Source organism: Columba livia, chromosome 9 (genome assembly GCF_036013475.1).
Source record: "Columba livia isolate bColLiv1 breed racing homer chromosome 9, bColLiv1.pat.W.v2, whole genome shotgun sequence".
Taxonomy (NCBI): Eukaryota; Metazoa; Chordata; class Aves; order Columbiformes; family Columbidae; genus Columba; species Columba livia.
This window is the reverse complement of record NC_088610.1, coordinates 15,335,947-15,350,683: the sequence shown is the minus strand read 5'-3', so window position 1 is coordinate 15,350,683 and position 14,737 is coordinate 15,335,947. Positions and strand designations below refer to the sequence as shown.

Sequence of the window (14,737 nt, the reverse complement as noted above, 5' to 3'; positions counted from 1 at the left end):
TTGTAGGGAGAGTGAACCATGTCTGAGAAAACTCACACACTGGAAAGTCATCCAGAGAGAAGAGATTATGTTTACAAGGGCTTTTGTTCCCAGTGAGGTACACATGGTAATTGCATCTGGTATACAATGATGTCAGCTTACTGAATCGCAGGAAGAGCAGGTACCGGGTGGGGGTCGGGATCTGTTTTTAAGATTTATTAGTGCTCAATATTTAGCAAGAAGAATAGAAATATAATTAGAAGACCATGAACCAGGGTAAGGGTTGTTTCTTCCAAAGAAGAAACAATGAGGGGAGGATGTGTGCTGAAATAGCCCCTCGATTCAGGCAACCAAGAGATGTCCACGGAAGGAAATCTGTTCAGCAGCCTATAATCGCCCTGAGTTCCAGGTAGATGTTGATCTTTTGTTCTACCAATTTCCTTTTGGTAACTGTTTTCTATTTTACAATCAAGAGCCAGAATAAATTTAACCTATGTTTTTCCTTGTCTAGTGACAAAGGAGTGTATGGCCAAGTGTTGGTAGACTGTTGCTCTTCAGGGAACAAAAAGTGTTATAGAAGCAGCACGCAGGTAGAGGCAGAATTCTTCACCTCCACAGTGTCTCAGATTTCAAAGGGCTTCATATACATTATTTTCTATTTCAGTTTGATGCAAAGTAGTAGCTTGCAAAAGGAAGCCTACAGTGACAGCTTAGTCATTGTGCTTTTGCCGGGGTCTGTTAAAAATGAGATTTTGATGCCACCTGGGTTTTCAGTGGTACAAAACAATGCCTGGAGAAATTAAAAAGGAAAAAAGAAAAGGAATCTGAGACCATCTCACCTACCCACCCTCGTGGACAGTTAGTAATGTGCAGAGTATTTAAGGTTTTTGCCCTGTTGCAGGAACCTAAGGGACATTCTTGCCCTGAATCAAGTCGAACATTGATGTGGCCATGAATCCCTGAAACCCCCTGGAGGCATCTCTCAGAATAAGTATTGAATTACCTCGCTTCCTGACGTGTTATTCCGTCCTGTCCCAGAGAAGTCCTTCCTCCAGAAGTCCTTGGAAGACAATGCTGTGTTTAGAAGACAGTCCAGCAAAGCAGGGGAAGGGTTCTGTGAACTCTTCTACCAAAAACATAGTAAACATACCAGGTTCCTGTCTCCTTTCCCCCAGTCAGCGCTTCCTTTGGCTGCTGCCGTGTGTGCACTGATGTGCAGAGCAGGTCACCATGGCTTAGCCAGGGACAGACCAGTCTGTGACACGTCTGTGCCCAATGAAAAGACATGTACAGCTGGGTTTTTATGAAATAGTGTTTGAGCACTAGAACAACACAGTGAAGGCATACAGTGTGTCAAGGTTTGTGCAAAGTTTTAAAATCAAAGAGTTGAATTTCCCTTACTGTTGTGCTACCAGTCACTGCTGTGTGTTACCAGAGACTTTATCAGTTTTGAAGACTGTTATTTATAGAGAGCTGTTTCAGAAAGGGAAATATTGATTGCTACTGCACTGAGATCATAAATAGGGAATGCGCATGATATTTAAGCGCTAAGGTTGTATTTTAATATTGTTATTCAAGAATAGGCTTACATACATCAAAGCAAAGCCTGGACTTGTTTATGGTGCTGTTAAAAATATTTGTATGACATATGTAGTAACATTAATAATGATATAATTGTTAGTAGAAGCAATTTATATTATGGTAATGTCTAGGCACTGCGAGGACTGAGCATCTTCACGAGAGACCTGTGGGAAACAGAGAAGTAAGGACATGATCTGGACCCAGAGAATAACAATTTAGGCATTTGTGTACATGTGGATGGATCAGCAGAAGGTGCGGGAGCAGGTAACAGTAACACAAATCTGGTCAGCTCTGCAAGCTCCTCTCACAGTTCCCCAGCCCAACTGCCACCATTGTGTGCTGTCCGTAGGCATCGTGGAGCAGGGGACTAGGGAATCTCCCCCCATTTACAGTTCAGCACAGAAAGGGCGAGGTTCCATCAGTGAGGGACACAGAAAAAATCACTGCAGTTGGTGTACAACATATACGGATTTTAAGTAGGCTGTTCTGGGCCAAGTCTTTCCCTGAAGGGAACTCTTGCTGAAACTGTTTAAGCCTGCTAAGCAATCCTGTTGGGTAAGTAAAGTGCTGTATTCGGGGCTGAGCTGTGAAAATCTCTCTCACAAAGGAGTGAATGTTCAAGGTTCAAACTACAACATGGATAGATTCATTTATTTGTAAAGCATGAAACAGGAAATATTTCCAAGTCTGGAAGGAGAGGCATAATAATGGTCAAGCCTGTTTCTCTGGCATATCACAGAGGGAAAATTCAGGTGCGTGGGCTCAGAGGAGTGTAGGAGCCTGTCCTAATAAAAACTGGTTTTGAAAGATTAGCATTTAAACACTGCAATCTTGGATTCAGCAAAACACTTAAACACACACTTTAAATTGAAATTTAAGTGAAGTTGCACAGAATCAAGTTTATATTTGTGTTACTTTAAAATGCGTTTGAGGACCATTAAGCACATGTATCCTTTCAGGAAACCTTTATTAGACACCAGAGGAAGTGAATTATGTCAAGATTTTATGTAACCTTAATATGCACTGGGATTGCTGTCCATTAGTTTTCATTTTATTGATGGGAATAGAAAATTAAAAACAAATGAAATATTTAGGAAACTATTATGACTACATCAAGCTGGTCATGCAACTAAAAGGTTTTTATAATTGTGAAAAGAATATGTTGTGTAAATTTTAGAGATATAAGTCTGTATATGTTTCATTTCCAGCTGTTGAATAACAAGTGTGGAAGCTGATGGCTCCATTTGATTTTACTTCTCAGCTAACAGAAGTCTTGAATCAGAACAACATTTTAAAAAAGTTGATCTCTTCAACTTTCTCCTACAGTTGGAATAATATTTGACTGAAGGAGGGCAGTAAATTGAGCAGACTGGTTTAATAAAAGACGTAATCCTTTTCACATATCTCTAGTACTTTTCCAGATGGGAAAGAGCTAATGTATTTATTAAGTACACTTGCAAAGGAGAAGAGCAGCTCTGTAGTCGATGGCGTAGCGCTGCTTTTCCTTGGTTTACAAAGTTACTCAGTTTCGCTGCTTTGAATTTTTGAAACTGTCTTTTCAGTAGTTATTTTAAAATTTAAAACTTATTGAAACTAAAACTTGTTTTAACTTGGCGTGTTAACAGAGGAATTCTTTTTAAAAATATTGGCTTAATTGAGAGAGACTCTGACTATCACCTCTTCAGTGCCTAAGTTCTCATACTCTGGTCCTTCTATAATTAATGGAGAGAAATTTGAATTTTACAATATTACCTAAACAAAAAAAAAGTAAATAAAAGAAAATATTCAGGAAATTCTGCTAAAGAAACAGACAAAGCAAATGCTGCTGCATGAATATCAAATTTATTGGCATGGATTTTCTGAAACAAGCTGAACATATGAATGTGGGACTCTCATTAAATATTTCCCAAATGAGATTACAAAGGTAAAAATTAAGAGTGATTGTTCTAATAGTGTGTGCATAGGAGTGCTGGGTAAAATTGTAAAAGGTTTTTCTTCAGAACTTTGAACTTCAAAGATGAATGTTTCCTGAAATGTCACACTTCCAATACATATAGCTCATAACCTTTAAATGCCGTTACAGTAAAACAAAACATATTTCAGATTCAACACATTAATCCTCGATGAGAGATGTGCAGAGCTGTTGTTTTCAGCAAGCATTCGTATATGGTCACTTGGGTTTTCCACGGGTCTGTTCCACAGAGTCACTTTGCCTTTTAGCAAGTAAACACAGGTTTTATATTTTTACTAGCAAAACTGAGAAAAATCTGTCCTCGAAGAAAAGCAGCTCTATACAATCTCTAGTACAGCCCTATATTTTTCTGTAAAAGCTTCAAGAGCTAACTCCATTTTCACAATGCTGCGTGACACTGTGATTAAATTTGCCTTTTTTTTTAAACATCTCTAGTGAGACATCGTCAGTGAAGCTGCACATCAGCACCCGAGTGCCATCTGGAACAATTGGTCTTTAAACCCGACTGTTAAAAAATGAGGTGATTAAGCCAATAATGTTGGATAATATATGGTTCCTGTATTTTCTATTTTGGTTTGCAAATTCATTTACAATATGTGCTTGCCTGCATACCCCAAACAGTATTTAGTATTTTGGAAGAGTGGCTTTTCTGATTAGTTTATTATTTATTTACCAAACATTATATGTGCAATGGGTCATTAAGTAACATGGCTCTGAAGTGGTATTGGTGTTTGGGGATAGCAGCATTTCCAGAAGTATTTTTAAAAGAGCAAAGGTAAATTGTTCAGAGGCAAAAAGTCTGTGGTGGTTGGATCCCTCTGCCCATATGACTTTTATTCCATAAATTATGACAGAGTCATTTCTGTCTCTGGGGAGGAAGGAAGTTGAATGCAGAACTGTTTGTGCTGAGTCTCTGGTATCTCTGCTGCCTGAGCAGCGGGGGCTCATGACATCAAGTGGGTCCAGGCTGGGGGCTGGTGAGTTGGGGGAGAGAAGAGGAAGAGCAAAAGCAAGAAAAATGGGTCGACATGAAGGCATTTTACTGAGCAAAGGGAAGAACCCTCAGTGATGCAAACACAACCCCTCACCTCCTCCCACCAGCCAAGCAAGGCCTGGCCAGTCTCTGACCAACAGCCACCTTGGCAAGACCACCCTCAGCTTCATCCCCTTCTGTGAGTGTTACTGCTGAGCACGGGGCTTGGTGCCACGCGGGGTCCCCTGGGCATTCCTGGCCATGTCCCCTGCCAGCCCCTTGCCCACCCCAGCCTGCTCTGGGGAGGACAGAGTAAGGCATGGCGAAGGCCTTGACAGGGTGCCAGTGGTGCTCAGCAATAGCCAGAACACCCTCGTCTTGTCAAGCCGGGTTTAGCCACAAAGCCAAACATGGGCACTGTACGGGCTGCTGTGAACAGTTAACCCAGTCCTGGGCAGAGCATGATCCAGGTGAAACTGCAGAACACTCGCAAAGGTGACTATTACAAGGAAAGATGTTTAAGGACAGTATTTTGTTTCAACTATTTATTTCAACAATTTATAAACTCATAGAATACCAAGGTGTAAAGGACCACAAGGATCATCTGGTCTGGCCTCATAGAATACCTGAATTTAGTTTAAGTCTCTTGGATTTTGGGGGTAATATTGTCTTGTTAGGAGAGATGATCAGCTGCTCTCAAATGACTAGTGGTTTATTGAACATGACCCAATTATAATGAGGTGAATGGGAAATATTTTCTGACAGGCTGAGAAAAGCTCTGTGGGAAAGAGCTACGCAAGGTTGTCTTAACTGGGGCAGGAGGGGGTGAATGGAAGTTAACTTTGGGGAGACTGCTCCAGGCACTTAGATAATTGGATGATGGGAGCTATACCAGAACCCAGATAGAATAACTCAGACTTGTTTGAAGTCATTAAAAGGACTAAATCCACTTCAGAGCAGCAGCGTGATTTTGAGTATGGTTTCTTTGGAGAGCCCTGCAGTGAGTGAGCTTGTGTCTCTCAAAGACAGATAGCTAAATTAGTGCCCACTCTACTTTTCTCAAAGGAATTTGAGTTTGTAGCAGTTAAAATTCTCTTCATAGGCACTAATGATTACCTGTTACCTCAGCAACACCACTGGACTGTGCTATTGTTTTGAACATGAGGCTCCATGGGCTGCACAGTTTAATATTTCTTTCAAAATGCCTGAAATACACCAGTAAACAGTTATGGAGAAAGTAATCTTGTACGTCAAGTCCCAGAGATGATATACATTTCCTACCAGTTGCATGATAATAAAAATAATGGTAAGTGGCCCCAAAGACCTGGCAGCTGGACCAAGCAAGAGAAGCATGGAAGCAGCGGCTGCGCTGTGCTGGGTTTGCTGCCGGGTCTCTGTTGCTTTGAGACACGACACGGCAGAGGAGCTGCAGCAGCGGGGCATAAGGGAGTTTCAGTAAAACTGTGGCTTGATTTTTCTGGCCTCTATTGTTCATCAGCTAAAGCTGAAAAACCTATAATCACCCAAAGGAATTACAGTCTTAGTCTTAAGCTCTTGAGATCTTCCATTTTACAAGCTTTTCGTTTGATTTCAAGAGTACAGCCTGGGAGAAATAATGCAATGCATAAGAGACAGTGTCATTTTGGAGTAATTTGGGGGAGAGAATATAGAAAAATTGGTTGTAAATGCCCCTCTCCACCTTTATGTTAAAGAATACAGACTTCATAATACCTAGACTTTTAAGCTGTAAAATTGCTATTACCATAAACATAACTAACAGGGCAAACAAATTATTTTTTCCCTTTGTGTTCTGATTTTATGATAAATATGTAGACAGAAAAATAGAAGCCAATTGCACAGAATAACTGCAGATTCTGGAAAGAATTTTGATTATTGTTAATATTTTGAAAACCAAACTCGGATTGCTGGAAAAAAATGAATATGCGCTGTAAACTCTCACAAAAGTGCATTGAATTTATCATTATGGGTGATTTAAAGAACCTATATACCTACATTTGAATGCACTTACGGAACCTATTGTATTCCTCTTATCATTATTTTAATTGTATTGTAGTGGTTTCATTTCAGTGACACAAAACTTTGGTTTCAATTATTACACATTTAAGGTCATATTAAATTAAATGGTAATTTAAAAATTGATTGTGATAATTTCAAATATGGATACAAAAAAGGTAAGTCTGGATGAAATGCTAAATACAGAATTTGGAAAGCATTCTTATTGTGACTCACATTTTCTCTTGTTCAAATGTATTTGGGTTTTTTTTTTATGGTATTCTCAGACTGGAAAATAGATGTTATTTTCTTTAGCTAAGGTTGTTTCTTAAGGTATTAAGTGAATTAAACTTGTTTGCTGTAGACTTTGGTGTACCACAAGCCCCCGGAAACAGTTGGTTTCAGGCCAAGGGGCGCAGTGCTGCAGCTGGAGAGCAGCGGGCTGGCCGGCCTGATGGCTGCTGACAAGCAAAAGTCTTTAATGGTTGAATTCTGCTAATCTCTCCTCTCGGGATGTACTAAGTTGGGTCTCCTCTGCAAACACAAGCTGACAAGAAACCTTGAGGATTACAATTAAGTATGAAGCCACAGCTCCTTTATCAGAGTTGCCTGGAATCAACCAAAGGATTAAAACCTGACTTGACAGGCAGTGTGGCTGTGTAAGCATCGCCTTTGTAGGAAAACAGTGAACCCTCACCCCTCTGCAGGTCTCCTTCCTGAACCACCCACTGTCAACCAAATCTGTTCCCTCTGGGATTTTTTTTTAAATTATTTTTTTCCCCCATACATAAATCTTTAAGTCCTTGTCAGGTCTGAAACTACAGGCAATAACTTATTCTTTTACTAAATAAAACCAAAAATCACCATTCTCTCATAAAATGCTGACTGAAGATACAATGGGTCAGTACTATCTTTCATTGGTAGTTTACATTTGGTTTGAGTTTTAGATGTTTTATGGCATTTCGGGAACAAAATGTGATCTTATTTTAGGGAACTGACTTAAAATGTATAATAAAGCTCAGTGTATTCTATCAAGTGGACATTATTCAAACTGAATGGAAGCTCCAATATTTTAGTTAGCATTCAGAACAATGTTTTTGTCTTTTCTTGCTTTCCTTTGATTTTTTTTTTTTCTCACCATAGATCTGTAAATATTATTTTGCTCTGAACAGGAAAGTTGTTTCTGGTAATGTGTTAGAATATGTTTGTCTCCCCTCATGTCTAAAATCAGTTCTTCCTTATCCTGTATTAGAAGTATTACAACCTCTCCTCTGCAAAAAGCACATTCTGTGAGAAGTTAATAGCAGTAGGAAATTAAGCTAAGAAGTAGGTGCCAAATAACCTGACTGTACTTCTCACAGTTCTGAGTAATCTGCACTTCTCTTTCCTAATGCCTTTACTAAAAAGGCTTCTTTAGTGTATGTGCTTCAAACTGTAATATAGTGCTTCATTTCTCTCATAATTTCTGAACCTGGGAGCTAAAATAATGGTTTTCTGTGCCTTAGCACATTGCTTGATCTTGCAAAGTCTATTTCATGGTCTGGTAGATCCTAATGGAGATTGTTGGTAATGAGATAACATTTATTTATATAAAAGTAAATTTACTGCCAACTGCCTAAAACTTCCAAGCAATTGAAGTAACAGGTTATTTTTAGTTTTTAGTTTATTTTATCAGTGTGTAAGAAAATACACAATTTCAACTCCCTAAAAATAGCCCCAAATACTCTATGTTTATATGTCACGGTATCAAGACATGATGCCTTTGCAAACTTTGAAATGAGGCTGTATGTGGGAAGATGATGGATTTATGTTTGGAGCTTCTGCTTCTGAAGCCATTAAAATAATTTGGCAATAAATGTTATACCTCTTTCAGTAAAATCAGATCTTATGTGCATCTGTTAACATAGTCAACCTTAAAGCTTAACCATATGCAAAAAGATGGGGAAGTCCTATGGATACTCTTGACAGGCTGTGAGAATGACCTTGGTATTAGCTGTGTTAATAGCATTTCTGAGAATCCGCTGTCGGCTTTTTGCCTAGAGCCACATTGTAAATTATTGCTGCATTGCAGATTACAGTTTAATTGTTCAAGGGAAGTAGGGGAAAAATTACCCTTCTAAACTCCCAAGTGGAATCTATAGTACATCGGTGAAGGCCAAACTGAAAGGTCTAGTATGACAATATAGATGCTGCACAAACCAAAGAGAATCCAAAGATTGCTCTTCCCCCAAAGAGCTCATTGTGCAGTGCACACTGTCTGCACTTTAACTTACGGGATGCATCCCTTTAGTGTGCACATAGAATTTATTTTCAATTGGTGTTGATATGGATGCCCCATTTCAGATATTTTCAGGATGTTTTGTTTAGATCTTGCCAGTTTTCAGGTGGTCATTTGTTTCTAATCCATGAGATATCTGATTTGGGATCATCAAAATCACTTTCCTTTTGAAAGCATGAAACAAGTTATAAACAACTAGACATCCAAAAATCTTTATATTAACCCATGCATGCATTTAAATTAGGGGGGGAAAGAATACAGGGTAAGATCTATCTGTTGTTCACAAGGTTATTAATTGGATTCTATATTGATTTTAAGATCAATTTTGTATCTATAGAACAGACTGATAATGTAATGAGTTCAAGTTTGAAATAGTGAAGCCATGGCTTAATTTTGTAGGTCATATCAATTCTGTGCCAATAATTTTTTAGATGATGGCAGATTATGAGTGCACCTAATAATTTTAAAGGGGTAGAAACACTTAAAATGTCTATTAGCTCTGTTTTATTAAAAACATCTTATGCAGAGTGCTGGAGACACTGATGATTAAGTGTCCTGGTTTTGCTAAAAACAAGTTTCTCTTTTAGTGAATTTGCCTGTCAGCTAGAGCCTTCATATTAACTGCATTTTCCTGGAGAACCAGACACATGTTTTGGTAAACCTAGCAATGGAATGCAAACTTATTGATAAGCACAGATGGACATCTCGCGAGAGGGGCGACGAGAAGCAAGAGACCAAGAAACTGACCAACTGTGTATAACATTCCATTCACGTGAATACTTCATATAAAGTGGGAGATCACGAGGATCTCGTGGGCTTTTCCCTTTTCCCTTCTGCTTATGGCCGACATTAGGAGAGGACCTTGCTAGTCGTCCCTGCGAACTGAGGCCTAGTGGGAGACTGAATCCAGCTCCGATTGGCTGCAGAGTCTAATCCAGGACTTCAGGTGCCGGCTCTGCAGTTGCTGAGACTTTCAAGATTGGTTTTGTATATTTTGTATTATTTTCTCTATTCTTATTAGTAGCATTAGTAAAACATCTTTAATTTTTTCCAACTCTCTTCACTCTGTGCTTCTTTTCCTCCCAATCGCCTCTCCTTAGTGAAAAGGGGGGAGAGGGAGGGGGAAGTGTGGGAGGGGGAGAGGGGGTTAACAATACATCTGCCAGGGTTTTATTGTCACCCCGCAATCTTAACCCTCGACATTAAGAAATCAAGTCTAGTGGCCTCAGGCAAAAGGGAACATTGCACCTACCTTTCAGAAACCTTTCCAAGTTATTTAAAATAATACCTTCTTCACTTTTAACATTTTTTTAAAGATTCAGGAACTTAGGAGTTTCTGAGGCTGTGAAGTTGGCAGTCTTTACTGCATAGGAAGGTTTATTGAGAGATATTAGTTTTACAATCAAAGCATATTAGAAGTTGTAAAAGATGTGTGTTACCTTTTCATGTGAATTTAGACACTGCACAAGTGATGTGGAACATAGCGGATTTAAAAGGTTGCAAGAGAAAGTTTATAACAGTAAGGTGATGGAGCAGAAAAAGGCAACCTTTGCCAATGTTATGGGAGGTGAGATTTTAGGTTTTGCAGTGGTATGCTTTATCTTGTTCTTTGAAAACGGTGTTAGGCTGAAATTATACTTTTTTTTTTTGTTGTTTTGTTTTATTGGTTTATGTTTTAGGAAAAGATTTAAAATACGCGTTCAGAAGATACGTTTAAGGGAAAAAATTCCCTTTGGTCTGCACATATGCTACTGGAGGTGACACCTTTTGCTCTTTCCCTGCCTTTGTAGCTAACCTAACACTTGATGGAAGTTTCCAGAAAGCAGCTGAGGATGCAGGTTCAGCTGTTCACTGCTGCACCCTCAGCTCTGTGTTCCTGCTACCATCCTCATTTAGCTACTGGGAAACATGATTGTTTGCTTAGCCAGTTCATGCAGCTGAATTTAAAACCTGTGATAAAAAAGCAGCTTTTCAGCTCTGGGATTTCTGAATCAGCTCCACGAACCAGTTCACTTGACATTCTAGTTCTCTCTTCATTGCTGGGGAAAAAGCTGGAAGGGGTTGGGTGGGACTGGGGTGTGACAAAGGTCCTGCACTCCCACAGCCAGCCTGAGAGGGCACAGATGGTTAGCTAGCAGTTGTAATGAGGTCTTTTCTGGCCAGTTAGTTTAACGTTCTCTGTGACTGTGGAGATGCTAGTCCTTCCTAAAATAAGTAGCAGTGTGTGCCTTGGTGCCCAGAATGGCTGCCTGCCTGTCCTGGGATGGCAGGTGAGTCTTGGAACAACACAGGTTTCACACTCTGCCTCTTCCCCAGAATGGCTTCTTCCACTGGGGATGGGATTTTACCCCAGCATCAGGAAAAGTACAATTAAAGCTGCAAATCGGCTAAGTAGTTCACTTTTCTTGAATGTAGGTTAATTCCAGAGCAGATTTATATTGTGTTATTTTGTGTTTTTCTTCTGAATTTATTAAAGGATTAGAACTATCTGTTCTCCAGGCACTTCAATCAACCAAATTAAAGCACAGAAAACTGACGAATAAACACTATAATCAGCGTAGAAAGAAAACAACTCGTAATTACCAAATACCTAATTCAGTAAGTATGCAGAGCCAATGATTAATAATAACACCACCACACCTGTGGCATAATTGCCCTTCAGTGCTTTTAAAACACAGCGCTAAACAGCCTTGCAGCACATCCAGGGGTCAGACAACTGACTATTCCAAGTCAATAAAGGAGGAGCATACTTTAAGGTACCAAAGCAGTTTCCTATTTTTTGAGCATAGGGCTGGCCTTAGGGCATCAGCTGATTTCAGGTGCCATGTTGCATTTGGGGGCAGAGCCAGACTCTCAGCTGTGCCGGCAGCAGACCTGACAGGGCTTAGGTCAAAAATTGCACCTTGGAAAACTGCAGGTCACTCCTGTGTGCTGTGAAACACCCATTTAATGTATTCACGGTCACTTGCTCTACTTAGACTTTACATAAATTCCCTCCGAGTTGCTGTCTTGTCCTATTTCATTCTTAAGATGAATATATGTCCTGTCTTGAGGCTTGTAGCAAGCTGACCAAACACTGACTGAAGAAGATAATGTGGACAGAAGTTAAGAAGTGATACGAAGAAGAGATGTCACTGTGCTTAACAAAAACATGCAAGACAGACTAGGCATATGTGATCATCATTAGAGGCAATACCATATATACTGTTGAAGAGGTATAGCAGTATCACAGATATCATGAATCATTTGGGCTGTATCATTTGGAGCGGGTCCAGAGGAGGCCACAAAACTGATCAGAGGGCTGGAACACCTCTCCTGTGAGGACAGGCTGAGACAGTTGGGGTTGTTCAGTCTGGAGAAGAGAAGGCTCTGGGGAGACCTTATAGTGGCCTTTCAATACTTAAAAGGGGCCTATAAGAAAGGTGGGGACAGACTTTTTAGCAGGACCTGTTGTGATAATACAAGGGGTGAGGGATTTAAACTACAGGAGGGGAGATTCAGGCTGGACATGAGGAAGAAATGTTTTTACAGTGAGGGTGATGACACACTGGCCCAGGTTGCTCAGAAAGGTGGCTGATGCCCATCCCTGGAAACATTTAAGGCAAGGCTGAACGTGGCTCTGAGAAACCTGATCCAGTTGGAGATGTCCCTGCTCATGACAGGGCCTTGATGGTCCCTTTCAGCCCAAACTATCCTATGATTCTATGATTTCCTGGGTTGAAACCCAGTTTAGCATTATAACAGCCAAGGCTCTCATCCATGCTTGTGTTTTTTGGAACAATGAATGACATTTCAGATTCTGGGTTTGTTTTTCAGCCATCATCACCATGATAACTCCAAATGCAGCACAAATATACTCTATACAAATACAAATATACAAATACAAATACACATATACAAATATACTCTACTCAGTATCAGTAGAGACTGTACAGACATGATTTTGTATGGGTAGAGGTGAGTACTTCCCAGAGGCTCGTGGTGAGCTTGCTCTCACCTTCAGTCTCTGCCAATGCCCCGGTGTGGATCTAGGCTACTACACTGACATTAAATTATTGAATTGCCAATGTCAGCTGGATAAATTACTCTTTACTTTTGGTGGAAGGTTGCTATCTATTATTAAATGATTCCTGTATTCAACATCTGAAGCACTGCTTTGCAGAAGTACTGCTTTACAGTAACAGGCAAACTAAGTCCTGTACAATCTATAAAACTATTCTTAATTTTCCTGGATGAAAAGTATTACAAAAATAAAAATGATTCATAATTTCTCAACACATATCTAAATTTGTTTGTATTTTAAGCAAGTGGCTTAAATATTTAGAGTCTAAAATTAATGTCAGATCATACTGAAATGTTAGACTAAGTTCTAGAAACAAAGAAATTTCTGCATTGTTTAAAATGTTAAGTATATCTTTTATATCTGAAATAGGTGTTTTTCAAAGTAACATAAGTTCATATTTTATTTGAAATGGGAAAAATAACTTTATCTGAAAAGATTATGTTCTAGGAACTGCAGTACTTTACTCTATTACACCTTTTACTAAAATACCTCATAATTCAAGATTCTTTAAAAAATCATGGAATTTTTGTCATAGTTTGATCATTTTAGCTTGAATTTTGAGCTCAGAAAAACACATCAGTGCTGAGAGCCAGATGGAATTACAGAGCTGTATTGGAATAGAGCTAGTATAGTAAAATATTAATAAGAGTGATTTTAATCTACTCTACATTGCCAAGAACCCTTAGCTTGAGAGAAAGCTGTCAAAAAGATGTGATGTAGTACAAGTCGTAGCTGGAATTGAGGATGCTAAACAAAATTATATGCAAAGCAGAACTAAAATGACATTTCTACAATGGTATCTATGTGTGTGAAACCTAAATTGAAGGTTATGGATGAAATTCAAAACAACAGTACTGGCAGTGGTGTAATTATTGTGCTGAGCTATTATTGTAAACTCTTCATTCAGCTGAGCCTTCCAGGGTACCACATATAATGAAGTTTAGATACTCTTACTTAATTTAAAGCTGCATGTGCATAAGGGTCAATTCCTTTTGGCAATGCTGCCAAGTGGTGTTGAATATTAAAAGGGAGCAGCAGGCTTTAGGAAGTCATGGTGTTAGAAGTGAGTCACTTCAGTGGATCCTCTTGGATTTAGAGCTGGTTTTAAAGCGTAGAAGGAAGTTAAGAGTGATACCGTCTCTCATGGTTCATGGGGGTATGAGATGAGGTATGGATGACCCTCAGCTGTGTAGAGACATCTGAGAGCTGCACCTACCCAAAATTCAGCTGGACAAGATGTCCCTCCATGGCCACTCGGATTCAGTGCTTTGCTGGAATTCCCTAAGGTACCTAGCATGGACTTTGAAGCATTTGATAAACTACTTATATTTCAGCCTTTTGCGATGTTTGTACTATTAAACCTTGACAGACACTGGGTTAAACTCTATTCTGTTCCATTCCGCTGTCTCCACTACCACCTTATACACCTGTTTTATGATAATTCCTAGATTTGTCAACTGATTTTGAGGTCTTCCCACTCAGGAGGCTGCACTTCTGTCCAGATACTCTGTAGCTTGCAGAATTGGGCTGTGTTTTAACGACATAATAAATTCCAGTTTAGTACTCTTCGTTCTGAAAAATTGCTATGGGCACATGGCAAAAATGCTGACCCTGTGTAAAACTCTTTGTAGGTTCTGATAAGTTTTAAAATTATTGACAAGTTAAATTCATCCCAGTCCATTTGTACTGAACAGGTGTTATTTATCTTTTGTAGCCAGAGTAATGTTTCATGAAACTGTAACCCAACCTGCATTTCAGGATTTCTGAACTGGCTAACTTGAAAAATGCAACTGTGTGAATCTGAGTTCAGATCCACACACTTGGGTGTAAGGACAATGACTACGAGTGAAAAATTCCAGCACTGTGTATGGCATGGAC

At 39.4% G+C, this 14,737-nt stretch overlaps 1 long non-coding RNA gene across 1 annotated transcript in view; it reads left to right on the top strand.

Annotated features, from left to right (window-relative positions):
* The first annotated feature begins 13,356 nt into the window (after nt 1-13,356).
* The window catches only part of LOC110361153 (uncharacterized), a 525,815-nt gene continuing 524,434 nt past the window's right edge, over nt 13,357-14,737 (top strand). Inside the window, exon 1 of the long non-coding RNA XR_010474693.1 lies at nt 13,357-14,145. This is a non-coding gene — a long non-coding RNA (uncharacterized LOC110361153). The remainder of the gene's footprint in view (nt 14,146-14,737) is intronic.